This window comes from Panthera onca, chromosome B4 (assembly GCF_046562875.1).
Source record: "Panthera onca isolate mPanOnc1 chromosome B4, mPanOnc1 haplotype 2, whole genome shotgun sequence".
NCBI classification, from domain to species: Eukaryota; Metazoa; Chordata; class Mammalia; order Carnivora; family Felidae; genus Panthera; species Panthera onca.
Window position 1 is genome coordinate 12,208,229 of NC_138345.1, and position 26,985 is coordinate 12,235,213.

At 46.7% G+C, this 26,985-nt stretch overlaps 1 long non-coding RNA gene across 2 annotated transcripts in view; it reads left to right on the forward strand.

The window, feature by feature from the left end:
* Positions 1-20,863: 20,863 nt before the first annotated feature.
* LOC132695082 (uncharacterized) overlaps positions 20,864-26,985 on the forward strand; it is a 48,541-nt gene continuing 42,419 nt past the window's right edge. The window contains exons 1-2 of one of the 2 annotated variants that reach the window (XR_009617683.3): positions 20,864-20,940; positions 21,234-21,295. This is a non-coding gene — a long non-coding RNA (uncharacterized LOC132695082). The remainder of the gene's footprint in view (positions 20,941-21,233; positions 21,296-26,985) is intronic. The other variant, XR_009617690.3, reaches the window with a different exon arrangement.

A 26,985-nucleotide genomic window follows, 5' to 3' on the forward strand; every position in this document is an offset into this window, starting at 1 on the left:
TGAGATAAGGACTAAAAATACATACTGGATTTAAGAGGTCCCTGGTGGCCTTGGGGGGAGATTCTTACATGCAAGGGCCAGAATCAGAGGCGGGAGTAGTGTGCTGGGGAGACTGTGAGTGTAGATGCCTCTTTCAAGACGCACGTTGTAGCAGGGGAAGATACAGGGCATTTCCTTGAGAGGCGAGAGGAGAGGTTTGGGTTTCAGAGCCTGAAAATCTTTGGACGGGTGTGTGAGCCGAAGCAAAGCAGAAGAGACTGTGGATATGAGAATGAGGAGGGTAACTGGTAGAATAAGATCCTGACTGCAGGGAGCAGGAGAGGAATTCTGGCACGGATGGAGGCAGGAGAGGAAGCGAGCACGACACTCTGGGAGTTAAGTTCGGGCGGTGGCTTATACCACAGTTGCTGCTTTCCTCGCTAGACTCCCAAGTTCCGTGTGTGTTCGACTCAGTTAAAACAACTGACGCTTAAATTTGCTTGCCGGCTGCCTGCCTTCCTCTTGGCGCTCTGCATGACTAACTCAGTTCTCATGACAACCCTCTGAAGCAGGTACCATTATTATCCCCATTTTGTAGATGAGGAGATCAAGGCACAGAGACGGTAAGTAACTTGCCCAAGGTCACAGAGGCAGAAAGTTAGAGGACTTGGATTTGAACCCAGGCCCTCTTCTCCGAGTCCACATTCGCAGATGGAGCCACTCAGTAAGTGGTTGGCAAGTGAATGAGGAGGGGCGCTAGCTTCTCATGCTACCCAGTAAATGGCAGGATGGGTTGGCTTTCCGGCATCTCTCCCCCCCACCCCAAGTGGGGCCCTCGGCATTGTCCCCTCACAGATGAGGCTTCAGTGAAAGGTCCAGCTGTCTACTGGACCAGGGTTGAGGTGGCAAAGATGCCTGAGATCTTGTCCCTTAACCTCTATCTAGAGGTAGGACCCCAGGAGGGCCAGAGAACCTAGGAAGGCAAGATGAGGCCTTAGCAGGTGTAGGAAAGCGACATGGAATCTGTGCCCGGAATCACTCATGGTGGGTACGCTTGCAGCCAGTATTGCCCGGTGGGTGGATTCTGGAAAGGAACAAGCCCCCTTAAGACAGACTTTTAGGCTGCATCTTGATCTTTTGGGGGTCCCCTCTGTCTTCCCCCAGGCCCCTGTCTAGGCTCATTGTTATAACTACACATCTTTCCAGATCAATTCTTCCAAGGGCTTAGTCTCTGGATCCCCATCTGTATAAAAGAAACTGGCTCTTTTCCCTCACGCTATGAAATTTCCTAGCGATCCAATCCCAATAAAAAATGGATATAGCTGAAAGACCAGTAAAATATTTTTTCTTGCACAACATAAATATGTATTCTCTCTACTTCTGAATATCCTCTCTCTCATTCCACCATTCTTGCCTTAAAAAGTCAGGTTAACAGTAAGTCTTACCGTTGAGCAAGATTACTAGTTTATAGGCACTGTGCTCTGGGACCCTAAGAACAGGTCAAGATCCCGATGAACGAATTGCTGTGATACCAAGTGCTAGGTGGAGGTCTCCGAACTGTTGTTTGTTTTTGGAAGGGGAATCTATGAGCTTTCTGAATTTATGGGCAAATTTGTGTCTGCTCGTGCATTTCTGGGAAAAGCATTCCTGGCCTTCACCAGCTCCTCAGAGGGGTCTCTGACCCCAAAATTGAGTAATACGGCAGCGAGTGCTACGGGAGAACAGAATTTCAATTTGGAGGAGAAAGTTGGGATACGGGGAGTACGTTATTATTCCATCAACTCATTACTGCTACAGTAATTTCAATAATCATCATTCACTGTCATCAGTGGTCTTTTACAATCTGCGGTAAAAGCCAAGTTTTTTTGGCAAGAAATAAAAGGTCAGAAGAAATTTAAGTCACGGCATTGGCACTTGTGTGTTTGATTTCAGAAACAGTGAATCGATTACTTCTAAATGAAGGATGCTTAATAGAGTCAGCCCAAGTTAAGAAGCCTCCTCCAGAGCTCCCCCTGGGTCTCCTGCGTTACACGGCTGTCCCCACCAAGCTGGGGACTCCTTCTGAGACCTCCTCCCCACGGCACCCTACCCGCCCACATTGCGTGTGGCTCTGTGGTCAGACTCAGGAAGGCTCATGGAACCATTTCGAGGTGGCAGATTGGTGGCAGGATGGATTCTGACTCAGTCTACGCACTAACACGCGGGGGCATTTATCTGACGGAGATGGACAGAAACACTGTGCCCTGTGTGGTCGGTCAGGGGCACTCTCCACTGAAATGCAATTAACAATAAGGCAGTTGACAAAATTCTGTCTCTGTGCCTCCCAAACAAAGGTAGCCACATTCCATAAGATCACACCATGCCATGGTATTTTCCCCTGCAAATCCTGTTTTTCCCGAGCACGAAGGTGATTAATTTGGTGCTGTAAAGTGAAGATTTTATTGTTTGCACCCAGTGAGTATCTAAGGCTGCAGAATCATTAAGTTTTTCCCTTTGCCTTTTGATGCCTGAGAGATAAAAGATAACACTGGGGGGAGGGGAAATCGTTTCTTTTCTTTTATTGCGTTTTCCATCCTTCACCCTTCCTGTCTCCACTGATTCAAATGAGTGATGTTTTGCATATAATTTCAAAAAATGCATAGACCTCCCCTCCACCCCGTCCTAAATCCCAAGACCTTGATAGCCATCCTCTCTTGATTACTTATCCAGTCCTTCAAACATTCAATTCTCTTTTTTTTTTTTTAATTTTTTAACATTTATTTATTTTTGAGACAGAAAGAGACAGAGCACGAGCGGGAGAGGGGCAGAGAGAGAGAGAGGGAGACAGAGAATCCAAAGAAGGCTCCAGGTTCCGAGCTGTCAGCACAGAGCCCGACACGGGGCTCGAACTCACAGACCACGAGATCATGACCTGAGCCGAAGTCAGATGATCAACTGACTGAGCCACCCAGATACCCTGAACATTCAATTCTCTCTTTTAAGAAAAGCTACTCTGGGGTGCCTGGGTGGCTCAGTCAGTTGAACATTCAACTCTTGATTTCAGCTCAGGTCATTCTCCCAGGGTTGTAGGATCGAGCCCCATGTCGTGGAGCCTGTTTGGGACTCTCTCCCTCTCTCTTTCTCTTCCCACCCCCCATCAAAATACATAAATAAGCATTAAAAAAAAAAGAAAGAAAAAGAAAAGCTGCTCTTGGGGTGCCTGGCTGGCTCAGTCAGTGGAGCATGGGACTCATGCTCTCTGGGTTGAGTCGGAGTCCCACGTTGGGTGTAGACAGTACGTAAGGAAAAAAAAAAAAAAAAACTAGGCGATCCCAACCATTTCCAGCACCTCCAGCTTTCTGTCCTGCAGGGGTCTGCAATGTAATAAAAGAAGAGTCTTGATTACCTTGGTTGGGGCACATCCTTTCCCATTTTTCTGAATTACATGTAGCTGGCTCTCCTCTTTCCACTCATGATCATATTGTAATGAATCCTGGTTCTTAGAAGCCAGATGCTCCCGCGTATCTGGTGGGGGCAGGAGATGAACGGGGAGATGTGGAAAAGCCAAGTCGAGGAGGCATGCATGTGTGGCTGTGTGTGTCAGGTTTACTGTCTATTTCCTGTTCTCAGAATTTGTGCAGTTAACATCGGCTCCCGAGCTAAGTCCTAAGCGAACTAGAATCCATTGTTCTCCAAGCAGAGGAGTGGCTATTTGTTCACAGTCTTTGTCCCCAGTGCTCAACCCATGGTAGACTTTACCCTGGGCCCCCAAATGCACTATCTTCCTTAATTATCTCCTCTGGTCAGAAGCTGCTTGGGAAAACAATTACAATTTGAGTTCCTTCTACCCGACGGATCCTTATCTGGCACTCTGTGTCAGCACTGTGCTGGGCATATGCCCTGGAGTGGGCATGGCTTTGACGTGGCTTCGGGGCCTCCAGACGAGAAATTAGACAGACAGGGTACAGGACGAAGAATGATTAATAAATGACGGCGGACGCAAACGTTGTTTTTATTTTATCTCCCTCAGAGCACCCACATCTGGAACACAGGGACCATGTCTGGTTTTGGATGTTGCTCAGGTTTGGCCCTCCTTGGCTCGAGTTTCTCTGAGCAGAGTCAGTCCTCGGTCCTTCGTGGTATTCTGATCTTCCAAGAGAGAGAGCGGGACTGTTTCCACTTCGATGCTTGGCGAGCGGAGGGCTGGTTGTACTGGATGAGCATGAATGGGCCTGGGGATCCTGGGATTCGTTTGAAGGGGGAGATGCGTCCCTGACAGTTTGTTAGTGGCAATTTCCTCCGCTTGGTCTGGCTCCCAGTGGGTCCTGCTCCTCTGAATACTACTCAGACCTGTTCCCTTCTGTGTTTCTCGACTGGTTCTTTGTAAATTCACCTTGCGTCTGCCTGGGTGACTCTCAGCGGCCTCTGGCTATGGACTGGATCTTTGTTACCTCTCAAGGTTCACCCCCATGTGATGGTCGAAGGAGGTGGGGCCTTTGGGAGGGCCTTAATTTGGTTGGGATGAGGTCAGGAGTGTGGGGCCCCATGATTCGGTTCATGCCCTTATCAGAAAGGGAAGAGACCAGAGCCCTCTTACTCTCCCTCCTACAGTCAAGACACAGCAAATGTCTATACTTGACAAGTGACCTCTACAAGGAGGAAGGAGGGTTTCACCACACACCATATCTGTTGGGATCTTGCTTGTTTAATGTTCATTTATTGTGTGTGAGAGGGAGAGAGCAGAGGAGGGGGCAGAAAGAGAAAGAGAGAGAGAATCCCGAGCAGACTTTGCACTGTCAGCACAGAGCTGGACGCAGGGCTCGAACTCATGAACCGTGAAATCATGACGGGAGCTGAAGTCGGCGCCATAATGACTGAGCCACCCAGGCGCCCCTCAGCAGCCCCATTATTATCCAGACTCAGTGTCAAAACCCCGCCCAGCTGATAAAGGAAGTCCTGCCTTTTGCGATGCCTTCCTCTCTGAAATTTCTGGAAATGTCCAGTCCATGTCCCACACATCAAGCCCAGTTATTGCTCACACTATGGCCCATCCCACAGTGCCAGATACTCTTGTCCTCACTCTTGAAATGTGGAAGAGGAATCCCAGAGACCCGAAGAAGTCAAGAGAGCATAGAGGCCGGTGTGTCTTCCATTGCTTGAGTTTTAACTTAAAAAATTATTAATTAACTTAAAAAATAATGCTGGGGCGCCTGGGTGCCTCAGTCGGTTGAGCATCTGACTTCAACTCAGGTCATGATCTCACGGTTCATGGGTTCGAACCCCGCACCGGGCTCTCTGCTGTCAGCGCAGGGCCCGCTTTGGATCCTCTGTTCCCCTCTCTCTCTGCCCCTCTCCTGCTGACACACTCTCTCTCTCTCAAAAATAAACTTAAAAAAAAAGAAAGACAGAAATTTAAAAATGCTAAAAATTGTAGGTAGAAGTGGTAGAACTGAAATGTATATATTTAATAAATAAATGCTTTTGGTACATACACACAAAATCAATGCAATATAATTGTGTAAGTTGCAAGATTATTAAAGGTTTTATTGAGGAAAAGTAGATCTTTGTGCTTATTTTTAATTTTTTTTTTAACGTTTATTTATTTTTGAGACAGGAGAGACAGAGCATGAACGGGGGGAGGGTCAGAGAGAGGGAGACAAAGAATCTGAAACAGGCTCCAGGCTCTGAGCTGTCAGCACAGAGCCCGACGCGGGGCTCGAACTCACAGACTGTGAGATCGTGACCTGAGCCAAAGTCGGACGCTTAACCGACCAAGCCACCCAGGCGCCCCAATCTTTGTGCTTATAAAAGAAAGTATGAGTTTATGTCCTCTGAGCAAGAAGGATTTCTTTTTTTTTTTTTTAAGATTTTATTTTTAAGTAATCTCTATACCCATTGTGGGGCTCGAACTCACAACCCCAAGATCAAGAGTGCGTGTTCTACTGACAAAGCAGCCAGGTGCCCCAAGAAGGATTTCTTTCTTTCTTTCTTTCTTTCTTTCTTTCTTTCTTTCTTTCTTTCTTCTTCTTCTTCTTCTTCTTCTTCTTCTTCTTCTTCTTCTTCTCCTTCTTCTTCTCCTTCTTCCTTTTTTGTTCATGTTTATTTATTCTTGAGAGAGAGACAGAGCTTGAGCGGGAGAGGGGAAGAGACAGGGAGCCACAGAATCTCAGGCTCCAGTCTCTGAGCTGTCAGCACAAAGCCCAATGTGGGGATTGAACCCATGAACTGTGAGATCATGACCTGAGCCGAAGTCGGATGCTTAACTGACTGGGCCACCCACGCACCCCAAGAAGGATTTCTTTTTTAATTTTTTTTTTAATGTTTATTTATTTTTGAGACAGAGAGAGACAGAGCATGAATGGGGGAGGGTCAGAGAGAGGGAGACACAGAATCTGAAACAGGCTCCAGGCTCTGAGCTGTCAGCACAGAGCCCGACGTAGGGCTCGAACTCACGGACCACGAGATCATGACCTGAGCCGAAGTCGGCCGCTTAACCGACTGAGCCACCCAGGCGCCCCAAGGATTTCTTAAACAAGACAAAAAGTACATATCAGAAAGGAAAAGCAGTACGTTTGGCTATATTAATACTTAAGATATTTGTTTAATAATAAAAAAAAAAATACTTAAACCAAGTTAAAGACTAGCCACGGACTGGGAGTACATATTTATAACTAGTAATCACCAAAGGAACACTTTCCAGAATATGTAAAGAACTCATAGAAATCAATAAGAAGAAAAAAATCAAACAAAAAAAAAATGGTAAAGATCTGAATGGGGAATTCACAGAAGAGGAGATCTGAGTTGCTAACACATGATAAGATGTTCAGCTTCACCAGTGATGAGAATGCAAATGGAAACAAGATAGTATTTTATAGCCACTACATTGGTAAAAATTAGCAAGACCACATGTGGTCAGGCATGTGGGAGAGATGGGTCTTCTGGGATCGTGATCTGCAGGAACAGAAATTAGTAAAGCCATTTTGGAGAGAATTGGACACTCTGTAGTAAAGTTGAAGGTGCATATTATCTCCTGCCTCGTAAATTCCTCTCCTAGGTGGGTGTATGCACAGAGAGACACATGCAAGGGTATTTGTAAGAGCCAAAAGTTGGAAATAAGCTAAATTTCCATCAAAAAGGGAGTGGAAAAATAACTCTTGCATACTGGATCATGGAATACTATATAGCAGTTAAAGTGATGAAAACAGTTCTGACTGGATTAACACGAAGGTATCTTGAAACAATGTTAAGGGTTTTGTTTCAGAAAGATGAAATAAAACTCTGGAGATGGTTGGTGGAGGTGTTTGCACAACAGGGTAAATGTAGTTAATGCCTCTGACCCATACACTTAAAAATGGTTTAGTAGTAAATTGTATGTTACATGTATTTTTCCACAACAAAAACCCCCATAACGAACAGAACAAGTACATCATGGAATGCATTAAGCGATGCATTCATGACATTTAACAACATTAAATACTTACCGATATATATATATTATATATCTACCTATATGTTGACATCTATCTATCTATCTATCTATCTATCTGTCTGTCTATTGTAAATACGTGAAGAAAGGATGAGAAGAATCACACCAGATCTAAGACACGATGGCCTCTGGGAGGGCGAGAGGAGGAAAATCTGAGGTGGGGGCATTAATCTGGGTACTGTTCTGTCTGAAAATAGGAGCAATCCCTCCCTATGAATGCACGTAACGTGGGGCTTTATCTGACACGCTATCTGGCTGTGCAGTTGTTCATTAAAAGCTCTTATCTCTGTATTTCTGAAGGGCATTTTATGTCTCAGGCACTTTGCTAGGTGCTGGGTACTTCGTTTTGAACGAGCAATGGCTCTATACATAACGTTTTCCCTCTAGAGATGTCCTTGGACGATGGTTTTCAAAGGCTGATCTCACTAGGGAACTTACCGGAAATGCAATTGTGGGGGACCCAGCCCCAGACCTGGTATGTCCTGGTGTATGGGGTTGGGGGGGGGGGGGCGCTGGGGCTCAGCGGTCTGTGCTTTGATGAGCCCTCCGGGTGATTCTGGTGCGTGGGCAGACTCAGCAACCATAGCATCTCTTGTATAGTGAAGAGAACGCTGTCTCCTTCCCACACCCCATCTGAACCAGGGAGGTGTCCATCCAGAAGTTTCCCAGATGTGTTACAGCTCCCACAGAAAAGTGGGATACTGCTGGAAAACTGGGTACAGGGGTTCTGTGCTCCACCGGCACTCCCCCTCCCCACCAGCTCCTGCCTGGTCAAAATATCCTTCCATCCTCCTTAGCTTGGCTTTTAAGACCCTCAGAGACCTGGCCCCATCTGCCCTTCCTTTTCCTGTGAAAGCACCACAGACTCAGGAGAAACAGCAGTACTTGATCATAGAAGACACTCATGCTTTCCTGTCTCCGAGGCTTGTGTTTCGTTTTATTTTATTTATTTTATTTTATTTTATTTTATTTTATTTTATTTTATTTTGTTCTATTCTATTTTTATTGTGTTGGGTTTTATTTTAACTTTTATTTTATTTCATTTTAAACTTTATTTTAAATGTTATTTTATTTTAATTGCATTTATATTTGTATTTCTTCTGTCTGGAAGAGTTTCCATGTGTTACAACTCCACCCCCGTCCCCCACCTGTCCCCACACACAGCTTATCGTTTCAGATCAGTCTCAAATGCCGTTTCCTCCTTCTTCAGCTAGAGGCAATGGCTTCTTCCTTTGTGTTCACCTAGTAGAGGGTTTTATCAGCTTCTGTAACCTGCCATTCATCTCTCACATTCCATCTGGTATTCCAGTTTACATATATGTCTTATTAGGTCATAAACCTTTTTAGTCAGACATCTCCGTCATGTCGAAGACTTTAAAAATGCTGAGCACATTTTCAAATTCAAGTGCTATAAAGTAAGTGTATTATTCAACAATATCTGAGCCGTGGTTTGTCCTCAAATTGCTGGAGGTCTAGAGGGTGAGAGAGACACCTATAAACAAGGCAACAGAGCTGAGGACGGGGCGGTGTGCTTGCTGAGGGACAGAGAGACTGAGTCAGCTTGGGAAGAGTTGCATGGGTAGTGGTGGGCAGTTTAGGGAGAAGGTGATACTGGAACCCGTCAGCGAAGGGATGCTGAGACCAGGCACAGACGTCCTCCCCTATTTTGGGGGGGTGGGGTGGGGGGTGGGGGAGGTGAACAGAAAGGTATATATGGGACAAAGTAGAGAAGTAACTTCAGTTTCACAGAAGCCAGGGCAGGAGTATGTTTTTCTATAAGAATGGAGCTATAAGCCTTGGTCGCTGTTTGAACTTCTTCATTTGCATGGTTTAGAATGGTGTTTTTTAATCCGGGGACTGCAGATATATTTAAAAGGGACTTTTCCTCCTTGAAAAAGAGCATCGATGAAGCTCTGAATTGCAATTGATTTTCCTACCTGTGGGTTTTGTGCAGTGTCTCATTGTGGCCAGTAGGGGGCAGCACAACCTAACGTTCTGTGTCTGGCTCCCGGTTGCCCAGGGAAAGAGGAGCTTTTCAGTTCTGGCCTTCTATTCCCTTCTCTGTATCCTGAAAAAGGTAGCAATTAACTAACAGCCAAACATCTTCAAAGCATCACATGATGTGGGGGTGCTCTGCCTTGGCCCTGAAATCTGAAAAGCGCACAGCTTTCTTGCAAGGGAGTCTTGTCGTCATTTCTGCAAATGGAAACTGGTATGTGATTCACCATAGACAGAAATCGTAAAGTTCCGGAAAGACTCCTGGTGGATCTCCGGTGCCGTAGCTGTAACGAAAATAAGCATCTCAGCAAACTTCCACCTATGGGTATGAAAACATGGGAAATCAGGAGGGCGAATACGTACGTAACTAGAGCAATACGTTATGTGAAAAATGGCTGTGTGGTCATGTATGTGTTGGGAAACCGTGCCTGCTACAGGGTCTTGGGGATTCATAATGCGCTTTCGAGTACTAAAAACTCGGGGCAGCTCTGTCCGGTAGAAGCAGAATATGAGCCACAGGTGCAGTTTTACATTTACTAGCAAGCCACATTAAAAAAAGTAAATCTCACACTTCTCATGATCTCACGAGGGCTCTTGATCTCACACGTCATGAGTTCGAGCCCCGCATCAGGCTCCGCGCTGACAGCACGGAGCCTGCTTGGGATTCTCTCTCCCTCTCTCTCTGCCTCTCCCCTGCTTGTGTGTGCCCTCCCCCCCCCCCCAAATAAATAAATAGATAAACTTTTTTTAAAAAAAAGTAAAAAGGAACGGATGAAATTAATTCAAAAATTTTTAAATTAATTAAAAAAAATTTTTAATTATTTTTGAGAGAGAGAGCATGCATGTGAATGGAGAAGGGGCAGGGAGAGGGGGGACAGAGAATCCGAAGCAGGCTTTGTGCCGACAGCAGAGAGCCTGATGCAGGACTCGAACTCAGAAACCGTGAGATCACGACCCGGGCCGAAGCTGGGCGCTTAACCAACTGAGCCACCCAGGTGCCCCACAGGTGAACTTAATTTTAGTAATATATTTTATTGAACCCAATATACTCAGAAGCACTTCAATGTGTAACCAATAGTTTAAAAATTAAAGGATCGTACTTAGTCTTTGACATGGGGTATTTTACACCTCGAGCACATCTCACTTTGGATTAGCCAGCAGCTACTATATTGGACAACTCGGATTCAGAGAACCCGTGTCTAGAGGGAATCCTCAGTGAAACCTGAAACATCACGGAGAAGTTACAGGGAAAATAATGGAAAAGAATCCAAGGCACATTTAGGTTAATTTAAAAGCCAAGATCTTAGAAGAGAGCTGGTCTAGGAAAAGACTGAAGTGCCAATGACTTAAATTAAGATGAAAAACTCTTTGCTGGTAACTGGATTTCCCATAATACCCCAGGCAGAGATCAGGCCAGGTGCTTGTGGTCGCGGCCAGGAGGCAGTATGGTCTTGTGTTTGTTTGCTGCTGGGGATTCTAGTTTAATCTTGTGGTTTTTCTGCTTCTGTGTGTCTACAGGTTGAGGCTGTGAGTATTGGGCATTTTTTTTTTTTTTTTTAATCTGCAAATCATGTGTAGCAACAGCAACTACTTCTCAAAGTCTTTAACAAGACAGAGCTAAAATTCCCCATCTCTTCCCAGTTTTCTGGTACCTAAACTTTTCACCGTGTGTGTGTGCTGACCTTCTCTTCTGTCCCCATCTCGACCGCCCCCACGTTGTCTCATCTGTGGGTCAGGTTCCCCCAGACAGAAAAAGTGACAAACTTGAAGCCTTTGGTCCCCTCCTGACCTGCTCGTAATACTTCCTCTCACGTGGCTCTGTAAAAACATTTTTCGATCCCACCTATTAATCGATGTGGTTCTTTATCGGCGCTGCGTAATTGGACCATGAGCCATGGTCACAAGTCAAAAGACCTTCTCTAGGGATGCCGGGGTGGCTCAGTCGGTCAAACGTCCAACTTCAGCTCAGGTCATGATCTCACGGTTCCTGAGTTCAAGCCCCGCGTTGGGCTCTGTGCTGACAGCAAGGAGCCTGCTTGGGATTCTTTCTCTCCTTCTCTGTCTGCCCCTCCCCTACTTGCTCTCTCTCTCTCTCTCTCTCTCTCAAAATAAATAAATAAACTGGAAAAAAAAGAAAGATCTTCTCTAAGCCTTTCTGTGATTGCTCAGGATATTGTGTGGGAGGAACATGGCAGTGTAATCAGAGACCGTGAGTCTTTTCAGAGAACGTCAAACCTACCTCGAAACTCATCCAAAGGATATTTGCTTTTCCTTCTTGGGTACTTGGCTTGATCCACGGTCTGTTAACAATTTAAGAGCCAAATCCTCCTCTAGGGTTACTGAATGGGGATCTCCTTTTGTTGTGAAAGAAGGCGTGGAATTATTCCGACACCTGATCCAAGCCCGCAGATCTCCCAAGGATGCTCCTTAAGCACTGACTTCCCGAGTTCCTTTCTCTAGTGGGCTCTCGGTTGCCCCTCTTGGAAAGCAGCAAACATCTGCCAGGCTCGGGGTGGGGGGGAACCTGTTTTATGCAAACACGCACCGCTTAACTCCGTCATCTTGTGACTTGCGCGTAGATCCAGGCAACTGAGTTGGGACCACATGCTTTCGATAATTTTTTTGGCAAGTGAGCACTTCCTGAAGCCAGGATTTCTCATTATCCTTTCCCTCTCTTAGCTGTTGAGAAAAACACATCCATATTTTGCTGATTGCACTTTTTGAAAGTCACTTGTCTGTTTTTCGGTGTCGCAAACAACTTTTACAGCAAAGAACGTTGGTTTTGGTTACTCTCGTGTGGGTGACGTTACTTTCCTTCTATAGTGAGAGCAGAAAGGTGGGCTGCAAAAAAATGGCCCGCAGTGAAAGAGGGAGAGTAGGTTCCGGCAAAGTACCCCCGATGCCCTTGGCCTGGCCCAGCTGGGGCTTCTGTGACGCCCTGCTCTTCCAGCCTTACTCCCTCCTCCCGGTTAAAGTTTGCTCTCAGAAATTGATAAACGTCATTTATACCTTAGGATTTTTTTTCTTTGAAAAATTTTTTTAATGGTTATTTATTTTTGAGAGAGAGACAGCGTACAAGCTGAGAGGGGCAGAGAGAGAAGGAGACACAGCATCCAAAGCAGGCTCCAGGCACCGAGCTGTCAGCACGGAGCCCGACTCGGGGCTCGACCTCACAAACCTTGAGATCATGACCTGAGCCGAAGTCAGAGGCTTAACTGACTGAGCCACCCAGGCACCACTTTTCCTTAAAAAAAAAAATTTTTTTTATTACATTTATTTATTTTTGAGAGAGTGAGATAGAGCATGAGCGGGGTAGGGGCAGAGAGAGAAGGAAACACAGAATCCAAAGCAGGCTCCAGGCTCCGAGCTGTCAGCACAGAGCCGGACGCAGGGCTTGAACCCATGAACCGTGAGATCACGACCTGAGCCGAAGTCAGACACTTAACGGACTGAGCCACCCAGGTGCCCCATTCTTTTTAGATATAATACGCGTATCTTAAAATTCAATTCTTTAAGGTGCTTTTTTTGTATATTCCAAGATTGTACCACCCTCAACCCTAGGTAGTTCAAGAATATTTTCATCACCCCAGAAAGAAACTCTGTGCCCGTTAGCTGTCACTCCCCTTGCTGTTGTGAACATTTCTTTCTGGACAGGTTGCTGTATGGACGTGTGTTTTCATTTCTCTTGGTTATATACTTTGGTGTGGAATTTCTGGGTCATATGGGAACACTGTGTTGAACTTTGCGCGGAACCGTTCTCCAAAGGGGCCGCTCCGTTTTACGTTTCCACCAACGATGTATGAGAGTACCAGCTCCTCCCCAGCTTTACCAACCCTGGGTGCTGTCTGTCGTTGGGTTACGGGCTACCTCATGAGTGGGAGGTCGTATCTCCTCCACGGTTGTCCCTTGAGTTTCGGTCCCGACTCCTGTCGTAGAGCGTCTTTCTGTGTGTTTATTGCGTTGAAACATCGTCTTTGTAGAGAGGTCTCTTCACATCTATTGCTCATGTCTCTGTTGGGTTATTGGCCTTCTCACTGTTGTGTTAAGAGTTCTTCGTGTATTCTGGATGCTAGACCCTTATCAGATACAAGATTTGCAGATCCTTCTTCCCGTTCTCCGAATTACCTTTTTGCTTTTCTGATGGCATCCTTTGAAGCAGGAGAGTTTTTACTTTTGGGGAAGCCTGAGTTATCTATATTTTATGTGGTTGCCTGTGTTTAGGATGTTTTTAAGCGACGTCACCCTCTCGTAGAGTACTTGACGTTTTAGACCTTGGCTTTAATTATAGGATGACAGTCTGTTCCTTCAGTCAAAATCACGTAAGCGATAGCATCAAGTCAGCAAAGATTTTGAGGAGCAGGGGAAGCACCGAACTACCTGTGTGTTAGAAAACACTAGATCACAGGCCAGTGGTCACTTAGGTACCTTAGTATGGGTAACCCTTGAACGTTGCTGTGGGTGATGGTTTTGACAGTCAGAAATCTGTGTATAACTTTTGACTCCCTCACAACTTAACCGCTAACACCCTACTGATGATCGGAAGCCTTACCAATATCCTAAATAACGAATTATCACATACTTTGTGGGTTATGTGTATTAGATACTGTATTCTTACGATAAAGTAAGCCAGAGAAAAGAAAACGACACGAAGAAAATCATAAGACGGGGGCACCTGGGTGGCTCAGTCGGTCAGGCAACCGACTCCGGCTCAGGGCACGAGCTCACGGTTTGTGGGTTCGAGCCCAGCATCAGGCTCTGCGTTGGCAGTGTGGAGCCTTCTTGGGATTCTCTCTCTCCCTCTCTCTGTGCCTCCCCCACTTGCGTGCGAGCTCTTTCTCTCTCCAAACAAATAAATACACTTAAAAAAAAAAAAGAAAATCATAAGGCAGAGAAAATTGATTTAGAGTACTGCACTGTATTTATCGGAAAAAAATCCGCATGAGAGGACCCGTGCACTGCAAACCCGTGTTGCCCGAAGCCCGGCGGCCCCTGTGTGTATCTACATGCACAGTGGCATTGCTTCGGGGCTGACAAGTATGGTACAGGACCGACCAGAAAGTGGACTAGAACTCAAGTCGAGACTGAAAATACCACTTGGCACCCCCCCCGTAGAGTTCCGCTCAAGTGCAGTCTTTCCCAGTGCGGACTGGAGGTGCTGCCCTGCACCAGGCTGTCCTGTCCCCCACATCGATCATCCTCCTCCCGGAGGTCTTCTGGTCCTCCCACCCGTCTCAAACACGGCCCCCCCCGCAAAGGGCCTCATGAAGTCCCACGGCCCTCGGTGGGACTGTGTTTCCAGTTTTTATTTGCACACTTACTACACTCTGTGCTCTTCTGTTCCCACACCCTCCCTGAGAATGTCACCCCCGGGGGGACAGGGTCATCTTTTCCTCCCTGCTACCTTGGGCGGAGGCCTTGGACACTGTGGGTTCTCGGTTAATATTTGTGGCCTTGCCCTGAACGTCATCTGCTGACCGGCTCTGAGTTTAGAGCCACTTTATGTAACGTTTTGTGATCCTGTAAACTTTACACTTTTGTCCAAAATGTGTGTGTTTACTCTTGTCTCCCGATTATTTAAAAAAAAAAAATACACACGCGGGGCGCCTGGGTGGCTCAGTCAATTAGGCGTCCGACTTCGGCTCAGGTCATGATCTCGCGGTCCATGGGTTCGAGCCCCGCGTCGGGCTCTGTGCTGACATCTCGGAGCCTGGTCCTGTTTCAGATTCTGTGTCTCCCTTTCTCTGACCCTCCCCCGTTCATGCTCTCTCTCTTTGTCTCAAAAATAAATAAACTTAAAAAAAAAAAAAAAAAAACACACACACATGCACACAAAACGCTTTTAAACCATATGGCAACAGTTTCAAATTGTAAGCCACTTGGAGCTGCTGAAGAGATAACACAATAATTGCAGATCAAAATGAGAACACGTTGTTACCGGGGCCAGTGTGATAGCCGTATGGTGGGGAGACGAGGGCCGGTTGAGCTAACCATGATCTCAAGCGTCCTGGGTTGTAGCCCCTGGCATGTAGCAAGCCCTCAATAAGCACTTACTGAAGACGACCTCAAGGACTGAAACAATTATTCTTCTGGTTAAAGTGGTGCAAAGGGGACCAGCCCTGAAATTGGGAAGCCAGGGCTCTAAGCTCGATTGTATGACCCTGGCTGGGATATATACTCTTCAGCCCTCACACCCCTCCTCAATAAAAGCCTGTGGATATGGGCGTAGACTCCCAACTTCGGGCATGCGGATTGCAGGCTAAATGTGATCCATCCGACCTGGAGATGTGCTCTTGCTTCCTCTTTCAGTGTCTGTCTGTCTGTCTGTGTCTCTATGTATTTTTTTTTAAGATTTTTTTTTTTTTTGAATTTTTATTTAGTTTTGAGAGAGAGAGAGAGATTGTGAGCGGGGGGGGGGGGGGGGGTGGGGCGGGCAGAGGGAGAGAGAGAGGGAGAGAGGATCTGAAGCAGGCTACGCGCTGACAGCAGAGAGCCTAATGTGGGGCTCGAACTCATGAACCGTGAGATCATGCCCTGAGCCAAAATCAAGAGTCGGACTTTCAACTGAGTTCGCCACCCGGGCACCCCTCTCTCTATGTATTTTAACCAAAGGAAAATTCATGGAACATAATGCTAACTGTTTTAAAGTAAACAATTCAGTCACCCCTCATTCCAAAACATTTTCATCGCCCCAGAAAGAAACCCCACACCCATTAAGCAGTCACTCCCGTTCCCCCACTCCCTCAGCCCCTGGCAAGCACCCATCTACTGGCCTCCTCTCTGGGTTCCCCTATTCCGAACACTTCCTGTAGATGGGAGTCACACAACGTGTGACCTTTTGTATCTGACTTCGTTCCACGTGGCATAATGTTTTCCGGTTCATCCATGGGGTAGGATGTATCAGGTCCCCACTCCTTTTCGTGGCTGAATAATATTCCACCGTGCTGCCCTGCTAATTTTTTTTTTTTTTTTTTAAGCAAAATTAAAGGCGGGGACTATCCAGAAACAGACCAACAGTCTCTACCAGCCCTTCGCCTGTGTTATGTAACCACAGCCTGCCGGGTGCAAAGGCTGCACTAATAGGATCGGACCTATTAGTCCCTGTAGTCAAAGCCGACTCTAATTAATCAGATAATGGAAGCCGTTCCAATTTAATTCCACTCAAATAACACCATGACATCTGGGCACTATCAGGGATTATTGGCAGGAGAAGATAGATAAATATGACGGAAGCCTCTGAGTGAATGAGTCCTGCTTGAGGCTCGTCACACATGCACTGCTGTTGTGAAGTCGGCCTACCCCCTGGCCTCCCACGCCTGCAGTCACGGTGGGAAGGAATATTCTTCCCTAAGGCTATCCCCGCTCTAAAAATGTGTGATTCCAAAAAGTGGGCCCTTAGTTCACTTCTGTCCACGAGGGCTCAAATTTCTTCACATGGGAACATTTGGGGAACACTTTTTTATTTTTTTAAATTTAAATGTAATTTTTTTGAGGGGAGGAGGGGCAGAGAGAGAGGAAGAGAGAGAGAGAGAGGACAGGACTGAGGATCTGAAGCAGCCTCTGTGCTGACAGCAGAGTGCCCGACGCGGGGCTCGAGCTCACAAACCGGGAGACCGTGACCTGAGCTAAAGTTGGACACTTAACTGACTGAGCCGCCCAGGCGCCCCCCAGCTTTGGGGAAAACTTTCTGTGTATGCGGGAGGCCAGCTGGACCCTCATGAGGGGCACCCGCTCGGGGCAGTGAGGAAGGGGCTTAGATTCCGAGGAATGCTTGAGACCTCGCACAGGAGCCGGTCACACGAGCTAGCTTGTGGGTGAACCCCCGGGACACAGGGGTCTGGGCGAGCCAAGGTTCTCGTGACCGGCTGCAAAAGTTGGGCTTCCTCTGATTTTCTCCTTGCGTGTCTTTTATTCTTTCTCAGGGATAGTGGGAGAACAGGGGGCCCTCATCGGGAAGGGAAGGGGCAGAACAGATTTTTTCAAGCCGTGGCATGCCCGAAGTGGGTAGGGAAGAAGGTGGAGGTCGTCGAATCGCATGAGATAGTTAAATTGAGTCCTTTGAGAAGGGAAAGTACGAACCTCTCAAAGCCACAGTTTACTCCATTGAAAAAGACGACCGATAATAAAACAGCACTTCCCACTTAGGAGTGAAATCAAAGGCTGTTTGTCTTTCTTTGTCTGGCTTGTTTCACTTAGCATAATACCCTCTGTGTCCATCCACACTGTCGCAAATGGCAAGATCTCATTCTTTTTTACGGCCGAGGGATATTCCATCGTAGCTGCACATGGCACCTTCCTTATCCTTTCATCTGTGGACGGACGCCTGCGTTGCGCCCATATCTTGGCTATTGTAAACAGTGCTGCAGTAAACGGAGGGGTGCCTGTCTCTTTCTGGATTAGTGTTTTTATTTTCTTGAGGTAGATGTCTGGCAGTGAAATTACTGGATGGTATGGTACTTCTATTTTCAGGTTTTTTTAATGCCCCATTTTTATTTATTTATTTATTTATTTATCTATCTATCTATTGATTTAACGTTTATTTATTTTTTTTTAATTTTTTTTTAACGTTTATTTATCTTTGAGACAGAGAGAGACAGAGCATGAACAGGGGAGGGGCAGAGAGAGAGGGAAACACAGAATCTGAAACAGGCTCCAGGCTCCGAGCTGTCAGCACAGAGCCCGACGCGGGGCTCGAACTCACGGACTGTGAGATCATGACCGGAGCCGAAGTCGGACGCTTAACCGACCAAGCCACCCAGGCGCCCCTTAACGTTTATTTTTGAGAGAGAGGAAGAGAGAGAGAGACAGAGAGCACGAGTGGGGGAGGGGCAGAGAGAGAGGGAGACACGGAATCTGAAGCGGGTTCCAGGCTCTGAGCTGTCAGCACAGAGCCCGACGCGGGGCTCGAACTCACAGACTGAGATCATGACCCGAGTGGCAACCAAGAGTCCGATGCTTAACCGATGGGGCCGCACGGGCAGGCGTTCCTTAGGTTTTTTTGTTTTGTTTTGTTGTTCTGGAAACTTCATACTGCTGTCCGTGGTGGTCGGACCAATTTACATTCCCACCAAGAGTGCACGAGGGTCCCCTTTCTCAGCATCCCTGCCAACACTTGTTTTATCTTGTCTTTTGGATACTTGCCATTCTGACTGCCATGATGCACTACTGTGGTCAGCATTTTGTAATGTATATAATTGTTGAGCCACTACGTTAAACACCTGAAACTAATTTAATATTACGTGTTAATTATGTTTCAATGAAAAAAAATCCAGCACTCCCCATGGGAAGGTGGCAGGAGAAAATGTCACTACTGCTTACACATATCGGTGATGTCATTGAAGGAGATCCGGATACGCCGCTCCAAAATATGCTGTTTTAGTACAAGGATTCTTTTGAGTTGAAGGCAATTGAGGATCAACAAAATGCAGGAAGAGTTCTCTGGCCTCTCCCTTATCTAAAAGCAGGGCATAAATTTCCTTTTGTGACAGTGTCTGCTCTTGTACCAGGAAGAGGAGAGCAACTTATCACCAGAGACAGTCAGCACGAGATGAGTCTGCATAAACAGATGTTACTAGAATAACTCTCACCTTCTATTCGTTCCCCCATATATACCCTAGTCACTTCCCTACAATTTATCATCCATCCCTTGAAGTCTGAACCCCTTTTCCTTTGTTAAAATGTGATAGAAGCCCCCAAGTCTAACTGTCTCTTTGAGTTGAACCTCTTTCTGTGAGTTCCCGTGAAAGAATATATTAATAAGCCTGTGTGTCTTCTCTGTCAGTGTAGCTTTTGTTAGTTTAATTTGCAGGCCCTTGAGAGCGTAACCTAAGAGTGTAGAGGAAAGTTTTTCCTCCCTCTCACTGTGCCCTGAACAACATGGGTGGAGGACCCTGAAGGGTGCTCTGCATTTTGTCATTGGAGATGAGGGTGTCTCTTCCCAGCTTGATTCAATGCCTTGGCCCAGTAGGAATTTACCAGAGCTATTTTTGTGATGGCTGTCCAGTAGAATTGTTTGGTAAATATGTGTTGACTGATTGAATAAGGACATGGTAACCAGAACTAGCAGCGAATAGCTCTCTTCTGATGAGTTTTGGTCACAGACTCAGAATGGAGGGGGGAGTAGAAACAGTCAGATGGTAAGGGGGGCTTGGAAGCAGAGAGGAAGACCTATCTTTGCTGCCAAGGGTCAGAGGCATACCATAAAGTGGTAATGTTGTTAGTTCCTGTCATTTTCCATAATAAAAAAGGCAACTCACCAACGGTAAGAGGGACTGAACACAAACTGTTGGCTGATTTGAAAAGAACTGACCACCCAGTCATTTAGAAAGGATGTTTGTCATCTGAAAAATATTGCAAGGCAGGAATTTTGTTTAGAGAATGTAGATTACAAAGTCTCTTGACTGTAATCCCAAAAGACATGTTGGTGAAATTTAGTCTCTTGGAGTAAGTGTTGTTGAGCCTCCGGAGAAGGGTAACTCGTGACTCATCTTTAAAAACACTCGGGTAACGTATAGAGAAGATGAATCACCGTGGCGTTCACCTGAAATGAATGTCACGTTGTGTGTCAACGCTACTGAAACACGAAAACTTGAAAGAAATATTTAGGGATCACAACGGGAGCTTCTGATTTAACTTTTCCATTGTGTCATACCAGGCAGGCCAAGGAACAGACGCTTTTCCGTCTCAAATGAGAAATAACGTGGTTACAGAATGTTGCTGTTTTACTCTGGCTAGCAAACCACTGCTGGGCCAGCCGAGTAAAATAGGAGCGAAACCCAGCTGCGGACAGAGGAACGGACAGCTGCACGTGGCGGGGAGATGGTGGGACCGTCCTTCCCCGTTTGAGAGCTGAGCCAGGTGACCCGTTCCTGGAGAGCCCGAGGCTGACCCGCTGGGCTGTGCCGGCTGCAGGGTAGTCCTTCGATGAGGTGGGCAAACGAATGTCTCTGCAGTCAGTTTGCCCAGGGTCAGACTGGAGGTGGAGGTGCCCGCTCCCTTCCCCCGGCCAGGCTCACACGTGAAGGCCACAGTGCAGAGAGGGAAACAAACAAACAAACAAACAAAGAACACGCGTTCAGGAGTGCAAACACGGATAGGAAAAGTCTGGTCAGCTACAAAGGAAGGAGCCAAAACGGGGAACGAACTCTGCTGCGTGGCCTGCCATGGTGGCCAGAAGCGAGAACCAGTGAAAACTGGTCATTCTTACTCTCCGTGGGCAAAAGTTTCAGCCAGGCCAAGGGCACATGAAGGAATCCAAGGCCGACTGCCAAAGACCGGAGGTAAAAAGACGCTGGAGGAGGTCAGAAGTTCAGGCAAATAAAAGAGGATTATCGTTCAAGGCTTCTGTGAACCAGAGAGAGGGTGAACTGACAGGCAGCCCTGGGCGTGGCCTGGGGCGGGGCGGGGCGGGGCAGGGGTGAGGGGAGGAGAGCGGCCCTGAGCCTGAGCTCGGAGCTCTGCAGGGAGGTGTGTGCTTGCAGCTGGCAGGCGGGCCGCCTCAGGTAAGCCGATTGAGGCGGGCCAGGCTTGCTTCTCTCGAAGCGCTTCATCAACCAAATTAGCTCCTAAAAAAAGACCAGGCTGGAGAGGACGGTGGGCTGGAGGCAGGCAGGCTCCATTTTTCCAGTCTTGGAGAGAAAATTTCCTTCTGCCGTGGCCTTGCCATTTTTTTCTGCTGTGGTTAACAAAAAAAAATGTGTAAGTGCTAGATGTGTACGCGTAAACATGCATGCACTGCACAGATATACGCGTGCACGTGTACACAAATGTGTGAACACACACTTCCGTTTTACAGGAAACCGCGCTTGATTAGAAAAGGCGTGCAGAGGGCCCTGTGGAACAAAGGAAGGCAAGGAGGTAGGACTGCGTTCCCCGCGGCCCCCCCCTTCCGGGGACCCCCCTCCTTCCACGGAGTCTGGGGCGGTAGGAGATAATGAAAAAGATGGAGAGGTAGTAAGTGCGGAGTAGGCAGGGCGAATCAGGGAGTTAAATTACTGCCCAGGACGGGAGACAAATCTACAGGGAGATATTGACAGCGAGGAAGAGGGAGGGGAATCTTTGTAAATGAGGAGTGTGGGAGATCACATGGGGAGACACACACACACACACACACACACACACACACACACACAAAATAAAATCTAAAAAGGAGAGGTGAGGCAGGTCCTAATGAAAGCCTGAAGCCTGAAGGACCATGGAGGGAAGGGGAGGAAGTCAAAATAGTAATTTTCAATATTTGGTCATGGGGTTTTGATGCATTCTTAAAAATTTGAAATGACAGCCAAAAGTGAATTCAGGGATATATTTTTTAAAAGCACGATGTATTTGCTCTATTTCTCCCGATCTCTTTCTCTGTACACACACACACGCACACACATGCATGCCCCCACACGCTCAAATATTCTTTTTCTGAAACATTTGCAGACATGATACTTGAGTGTGTATTTCCTAGGAGTAACAACATTCCCCTACTAGCCGGCAAAACCATTATCCTACCTAAGAAAACCAGTACTAATTCCATAGGATCTAATGGACAGTCATATCAGCAACGCTGATACGTGTTTTTGTTTTTGTTGCTTATTTGTTTTAACATCAGTCCAATCAAGGTCACCCACCACATGTGTTTATTTTGTCTCTTGGGAGCCTATAGACTTTTTAGCCCAACCTCGTCATTTTGGGCATGAGAAAAATACTGTTGGGATAAGGTGATTTGCTCAAGGCCATTACACTGAGCACATGCTCCATTTTACTTAAGTGGGATTTGGTGGTTAAGATAGCCTTAGATTTTAAAATAACTTAGGGGCACCTGGGTGGCTCAGTCGGTCGAGCATCCAACTCTTGATTTCATCTCCGGTCATGATCTCACGGTTTGTGGGTTCGAGCCCCTCGTCGCCACTTGGGATTGTCTCTCTCTCCCTCTCTGTCCCTCTCCTGCACGCATATGTGCTCTATCTCAAGATAAATAAACTTAAAAAAGTTGTTTTATCAATGACAGGTATCAAAACTGTCATCTTAGTGCAGGGGTCACGACTCCTCTCGGCATGTGTCAGACAGCATATGGGACATGTGCATTCCGTAGCTTCCGGGAGCCCCACGATGACGGTGTGGGGAGCCTCAACTGTCCCTGTCACGCGGGAGAGGCTCAGAGCCGTTGGCCAGCCTGCCTGAGGGCCGGGGGGCTGGCAGGGGACCCAGATGGGACTTCTCGGAAACTCTTTACCAACTTTCCTGCTCCGACACGCCAGAGCGCCCACACACGGTGCTGCTTCTGGGAGTATGTCAAGACATTATTTGTAAACTGCATGCAAGCTTTTTTTTTTTATGTTTATTTATTTTTGAGAGAGAGAGAGCGAGAGAGAGCATGAGCAGGGGAGGGACAGAGAGAGGAAGACACAGAATCCAAAGCAGGTTCCAGGCTCTGAGCTATCAGCACAGAGCCTGACGCAGGGCTCGAACCCACGAACCGTGAGATCACGACCTGAGCCGAAGTTGGACACCTAACCAACCGAGTCATCCAGGCGCCCCTGCATGCAACTTTTTGAGTGAAGTTTTAACAATAGGGGAGGTGCGCTCTCAGCAGCTAATTCAGTAGTTGGCCCTGGAGTCCTTCAGACGCCACTCTGAAGAGAGAAAAAATGGCAACTCGAGGTAAAATCTCTAGCCTTTGACACTCCGGCCAGTGCAGCCTAATGGGGATTGCAGGCCACGTTTTGGCAACAAAAGGAGACTCTAGAACACTAGTAACACTAAGAGGAGGAACAGATTATGCAAACGAGAAATACTGTTTGTGTTACCAGGTAAATTATACGAAGGTGCCAGGAAGGTTAGGGTAGATACTATGCTTTATTTACCCTTCTGTTCCCAGGACTTTTTTTTTTTTTTAGTTTTTTTTTTTATTGTTGTTGTTTTCAAGTTTATTTATTTATTTGGAGAGCGAGAGAGAGAATGAGCTGGGGAGGGGCAGGGAGAGAGAGGGAGAGAGGATCCCAAGCAGGCTTCTGTCAACACAGAGCCCGATGCGGGGCTCGAATCCACGAACTGTGAGAACATGACCCGGGCTGAAGTCAAGAGTCGGGTGCTTAACCCCCTGACCCACCCAGGCGGGCCCCCCACCCCGCCGCCCCTCCCCTCCCCCCCCCACCCCGTTCCCAGGATTTAATGAATAATTCAGAATACATGTAGGTATTCTGGTAATACTTAGTTTCAGCAAATGTTTCCTGAATGCATTCTGCGTGCCAGGTACTGTGCTGGTCCCTGCCCTGAGGTGAGAAACAGACAGGTTATTTCTACTGTGTTTGATACACAGAATGGACAAGGGGGTGAGGACTTGGTGTCATGGGCGTGAAGGAAAATCACCTGATACAGGCTAGGGAGGGGGCAGGAAAGGCTCTCTGTTGAGGCTGAAGGGGAAGTAGCATTTCAGGTTTGCTGAACTGAATGGGTGAATTTTCTTCCAAGTAGCTTAAAACCAGAAGGCACAGTAAACCATTTACACAGACCTTTCTTATTTGAATTGGCAAATGATATTTACAGTCCATGAGCTGCAAGAAACCGGTAGCCTGTGTGTAGGAAACCGAGGGACCAGGGCAGGGAGGTACACCCTTTTGCACCTTTTGAATGGTTGCCTCGTTTTTTTGAGTCATTAGAAATGAATGTACGTTCTCGACGTAAGGTCGCTGCAGGGAACGGACAGGGCAGGATGTAACCACATCATCCGCAGTTTAGTAAAATTTGAGGATGCCGTGGAATTGACATGGTCTAGGGAAGGGAACCATGATTTCCAGTCTGCGGCCCTCTGGGCTTCTTCCAGGTTCAAAGATGGAGCCCCCGTTGGTGAAGCTATTGGAAGGAAAGAATGAGAGTGAACCGATTCATTAACAATCTTGGCAGCGCCTAAAAGAAAACCTCTACAGAAATGGAGAGAAAATCCGGCAACAGAAGAAGAGAAAAGAAGATTCTTGGGAATATGGCACATGCATCCCTGAAGCAATTAATCAGTGTTTTTCCACCCTTGGTTTCATATGGTGGTTGTGTTGCCCAGTGTGAACCACAGAAAAAGTAGTTTTGATGAGGAAGTTTTGTTCAGGCCACGTGTCTAACCTGTGTACAAGAGGGTTAACAGTACTGTGTTAGAGAGTGTTTCAAGTGTGAATTTTTTTTTTGGAGTGATTTTTTTTTTTTTAATTTGTTAATTAAAAAAAATGTTAATGTTTAGTTTTGAGAAAGAGTATGAATGGGGGAGGGGCAGAGAGAGAGAGAGAGAGAGGGAGACAGAATCCTAAGCAGGATCCGCACCATCAGCGTGGAGCCTGATGCAGGGCTGGAACCCACACACCGTGAGATCATGACCTGAGCGGAAATGAAGAGTCAGATCCACCCAGGCGCCCCTGTATGAGCATATTTTTTAAAAATACATACAAAAGAATAAATACAAGAAAATGCATACGGGAGTATTAGGAGAGAATCATGTAGGGAAGTCACTTTCCTGGTCAAGAATCCATAAATGCACTTCTTGTCCAGGTGTTTGAGGCCTTCTATACTCTTGCCAGCACGTGGTGCTATTTTAGGGAGGGAGATGGTGGCCGAGGAAGGAAAGAACATACTGGAACATACTGGAAAGACTTTGCGGGGGAGGTAGCAGGAGGAGAAGTTAGAGGCTGGGCAGTTGATTTATAAGAGTTGGTTGCACCACTGGGTCTGGTATGTTTGGTGAGAATGGGGTAGTACTGGGGTCACCAACCTGGAGAGGATACTTTGGGCCATCCTGTGAAAAGCCTTTGTTAGCAGGCTGAGAAATTCGTACTCAACTAGAGTAGCCATTAGGACCCACCGAAGGCCTTCGAGCGGCAGAGTGACCCTGAAGCGTGTAATCTCAGAGCTGAAAGAAGACGTAAAGGCCTTTGCTTTCACGCCGAGTTTGACCTCTCTGTGCCTAGTGCGGGCTTGGCTCTTGCTTTCTCACTGCCGTGTGCGTTAAATGAGATGATACTTACAAAGCACTCAGCTCAGGGGTTCCCGTAGAATGAAGCTCAATAAACGTTGACCGATATGGTCACTGTCATCATGAATCTGGTTCCCATTTAGGAAGGTTTTCCTTAAGCCTCTTTCCACACTTGTCTTATGTGAGGACAGCCTTTTCTTCAGACGGAATATATCGCTGGTTTCTTCCTCCCACTCCTCATTTTTTTACCTTTCTTTTTTTTTTTTTTTAAGTTTTTATTTCTTGTGAGAGAGAGAGAACGAGCAGGGGAGGGGCAGAGGGGGCAGGGGAACAGAGAATCTGAAGCAGGCTGACGGCAGAGAGCCCAATGGTGCGGCTCAGACTCACCAATTGTGACCTGAGCTGAAACTGGGCAGTTAACCGACTGAGCCACCAAGGTGCCCCTCTTTTCCCATTCTAACTCTGATCCTTGTAAAGTGTGGTACACAGAACCCACTTGTGTGATTTCACCTGACCAGAGTTAAGCCTCTCCATTCTATCATTCTACAGACAATGACTGAATTGGAAGAAAAAAAAAAAGAACAAACACAAGAAACAAACTAAGATTTTTGTAGGCAGCCTCATCAGACTGAATAGAATACTGATTTATCAAAAAAAATATTTTTTTAACGTTTATTTATTTTTGAGAGACCAAGAGAAACAGACCCTGAGCAGGGGAGGGGCAGAGAAAGAGAGGGAGACACAGAATCGGAAGCAGGCTCCAGGCTCCGAGCTGTCAGCACAGAGCCCGACGCGGGGCTCGAACTCATGAACTGTGAGATCATGACCTGAGCCGAAGTCGGACGCTCAATCCACGGAGCCACCCAGGCGCCCCTGAATATAATACCGATGGAAATTCCTAAGCCATTCCCACATGCCCTCCTGCTGAGCTACAACCCTTTCCACTCTGCTTGCACTTGGGCCCTGCACAAAGCCTCAGATTGCTTCATGATGACGTTTCCTCTTATTGTTGGGAACAATTGTCAAAGGCCTTGAAATGGGCAAAACAATCACTGAGTTTCTTTGAAGGGATTGCTGGGCGTTATCTGCCAGATTCTTCTGGGTTGCCTGCTTTGACAGAGGTCTGTGCCTTTCACTGTTTTCGACTAAACTATTTTGCGACTGTGAGTTATAGAAAGCCCATCGCAATGCAAATCTTGTCCACCGAGAAATAGAAATGAATTTTGTCCGGTGGACGTGCGATTGATTTCCACCCCGTGAGAGAGGCTGCCAATCTTACATCTAGTAGCAAATTTATTTCACCATTTCTAATTGCTTTTATGTGTGTCTATTCTTTGGGTATTGCTTGAACCAGTAACATTTTGTAATATTTCACTGCCTCTGTGACCAATTAATGAATAGTTAATTGATGGACACATGTCTATTTTATATTTGTATAAGAACCCTGATTGTTGCTTAAAAATAATGTTTAGGGGTGCCAGGGTGGCTCAGTGAGTTGAGTGTCCAACTCTTGATTTTGGCTCAGTCATGATCTCATGGTTGTGGGATCGAGGCCCACATCGAGCCCCATGCTAAGCATGGAGCCTATTTGGGATTCTCTCTCTCT